At 38.7% G+C, this 3,323-nt stretch overlaps 1 long non-coding RNA gene across 1 annotated transcript; it reads right to left on the minus strand.

Moving 5' to 3' along the window:
• Positions 1–1,980: 1,980 nt before the first annotated feature.
• On the minus strand, positions 1,981–3,315 carry LOC116399818 (uncharacterized). The gene is made up of 4 exons (XR_004213861.1): positions 3,286–3,315; positions 3,155–3,211; positions 3,012–3,074; positions 1,981–2,921 (listed from the first exon to the last, which is right to left on the minus strand). It is a non-coding gene; the product is annotated as an uncharacterized LOC116399818 (long non-coding RNA).
• Between the last annotated feature and the right edge of the window lie 8 nt (positions 3,316–3,323).

Consider the following 3,323-nt stretch of genomic DNA (forward strand, 5'->3'; position numbering starts at 1 on the left):
TTTAGTGTCCTGACTTTATGACTCCTTTAACACACATGTCCCATCACTTCAACCTCCTGACAGTTATCCTATGACTCTATGACACGATAACTTTAGCTAACATTAGCTCAATGGCTAAAGAGCCTGAACCAGATTTAGATGAAACCTGATCCTGGTCTGGATGTGACCTCGCAGCAGTTAGTCATGAAGAGACTTCACAGCAGGAGTCTCTAAATATAATGTCATGTTGAAGGAAATGAATGTCATGAACAAGTTGTTTTAAAGTACTCTCTTAAAATACTGATCACAGTTAAAGGGACAGTAGTGATGTTCTAAAGTGGGGTCCTATGAGTTATCTAGCTACCTAACTTAGTTTTATTCCACGTTGACGCTGGCTTTAAAAGTGTCTTTAAGTTCTTAAACTGCAGTAATTAAAGATCTGAATACGTCTCCCACCATCTAGCTAGCTAGCTAAATTAGCTATGTTCCAGATGTAATGTAATCTTAGCTGATGTGTTTTATCAGCATCTCTTTTTAGAAAGTGAGACCAGTTGTTGGTGTGAAAACATTCTGGTACCAAACACACAGGAATCGTGGCTTTAGCGAGAGACACTGAGGACAGTTTTGGTTTTGTAGTCTTAATAATTACATATTTTCACTGTCTTATGCTTGATCAATTATCTTTAAAAAAACACAAACATATGTATAATTCATGGAACACTTCAAAATAGTTTAAATAATTATGTGTCTCTCCTTGTTGACTATCTTACATATTTTTAGTGAAATAAGGTTTAGCAGCTTCAGCTCCTTCAGTCATGAAGGTAAAAAGGTGAATATATTGTAAATAGAACTGATTATTTTCATTGCTAGTTATTAGTTATTAACGTGTCATAAATTTGTTATTAATGCACCATAAATGAGTTAACGCACCATAAATGAGTTAACTCACGTCATAAATGACTTAACGCGTCATAAATGACTTAACGCGTCATAAATGAGTTATTAATGCACCATAAATGAGTTATTAATGCACCATACATGAGTTATTAAGGTGTTATAAATAAGTTATTAACTCGTCATAAATGAGTTAACGCATCATAAATGAGTTATTAACGCGTCATAAATGAGTTATTAACGCTTCATAAATGAGTTATTAACGCTTCATAAATGAGTTATCAATGCTTCATAAATGAGTTAATGCTTCGTAAATGAGTTATTAACACGTTATAAATGAGTTATAAATGCTTCATAAATGAGTTAATGCTTCGTAAATGAGTTATTAACGCGTTATAAATGAGTCATAAATGAGTTATTAATCCATCATAGACCAGTTAAGAGACATTCATTATAAATCTATTTATATTATCTATAACATCTCTGTCCAGTGATTATTGCGTTTGGTAGTAATACTGTTATAAATGTTAGTTATGATTAATAAGTTATTAATAAGTGACTGACCACCCAAAAGTTTGAAATACTAGTTCATCAGTAAATGATTAAAAGTGTTCTGTTCTTATTTATGTTTATAATGTTAACAATATTAGAAACAATCCTTTAAGAGAAGCAGGAACATTTAAATAAAATTAATGTAAAGTAACTGATAACGCTGCCTGTTCTTTACACAAAATTATAAAATATCAACTATCTTTCAACTACTATTCAGCTTCTATATAAATATATACATTTATATATAAATATTTGTTGTTTTTTGTTTCACTGAGAAACAAAAAGTGCTGACGGGTTGTAAAATGTTTTCACCATTTATTTAATTCACTTTGAACACATTTACTCCTCTTTAAAGTTTGTGATATATTTATACATAAATACATAAAGTAAACAGTACCTGAGACACGTTCATGGAGATCAGGACGTTACCCTGCCGACACTGTGGAGAGAAGTCAGCCGAGAGACTCAGAGAGAGAGAGCGAGCAAGAGAGAGAGAGCGAGCAAGAGGGAGAGAGAGAGCGAGCGAGCGAGCGAGAGAAATAAAGAGGGAGAGAAAGAGAGGTGAGAGCAAAAGAAAGAGAAAGGAGAGAGAAAGAGGGAGAGAGAGAGAAAGGGGGAGAGTTGTTAGAAATAGCTTCCAGTAGATTATCAGTGTGCTGAATGACAGACGTCTGTCGTCCAGAAACAAAGAGAGACACATTCAAACACCTCATCACAGATTAACTTTGCAGTATTCAGTCTGAACAAAGTACACGAAGTACACGTATTGAAGTAGAAGTATTTTACCCGAGTATTTCCATGGGAGGATCCAGTTAGAGAGCCGTCAGCGCCTCCTGCAGGCGGCTCAGAGCATCACAACAGAGACAAGTAGAAGCTCCTGATGAACACTTTTTTTTAATTGAGCTTCATATAAAACACACAGCTGACCTCTGACCTTCACATGAGCTGGACTGGAGGATTATGGGAAACGTAGTGTGTCAAAACAGAATAGAAATACAACACAGTAACTCACTCATTGACCTTTAAACTGGCTCATTACTTTAATCATTTTAATAACTGATCAACGTTTGTTGCGACTTTTAAAAAGTGCGTAAACTCAAATGAGTCGCGAGGAGTTCAGGGTCCCTCTGGACAAACCCTCCTGCTGGAGGTACTTTGTATAAAACTACAATATCAAAATGTATTATTTATATATTCTGTGAATCTCAGAGTTCTGTTCATTTGGTCCGGAGAAACACTGAAGACTCATTGTTTTTAGGATTCAGGCGTTACGATTGGCTGAGGGACAACCTAAGCTCCTCCTCCCTCAGGCTGCGGTCCAATCGCTGCGTCTCAGACTCCAGGACGGACGGGATTGGACGGCGCGTGACCTCGGCCAGCGAATCAGTGAGGTCGTGTCTCAGAGAGATCAGCCATTGGCTGTTCCTGGAGGACTGCTGGATAAACTCCGCCCTCTGCTGCTGGTCGGCGGCCCATGAGAGATGGAGCTGAGTCACCTGAGAGGGAGGAGACACGGTGACATCATCAGCACCCACCTGACAAAAAAAAAAAAAACACCTGACACTCTTCTTCTGTGGTGCTCTCACCTGGTCCTCCAGCTCCCTCACTCTGCTCCTCAGGCGCTCTTGTTCTGTAGTGTCTGCAGGCTCCTGAACAAACAGCACAGCATTTTATACACACACTCACATGTCCGTCTGTCCGTCTGTCCGTCTGTCCGTCCGTCCCTCACCTGAGATCTGCTGCTGTCATTCAGCTGCTGTCTGAACCGCCAACGCTCCGCCTCCACCTGAAACACACAAACAACAACACGCAGTCTCAGAGTGTGTACGTGTCTCACTGTGTGTCTCAGTAAGTATGTACCTGTCTCACTGTGTGTCTCTCAGTGAGTGTGTACGTGT

This window comes from Anarrhichthys ocellatus, unplaced genomic scaffold (genome assembly GCF_004355925.1).
Source record: "Anarrhichthys ocellatus isolate YVR2014 unplaced genomic scaffold, GSC_Weel_1.0 scaffold130, whole genome shotgun sequence".
NCBI lineage: Eukaryota > Metazoa > Chordata > Actinopteri > Perciformes > Anarhichadidae > Anarrhichthys > Anarrhichthys ocellatus.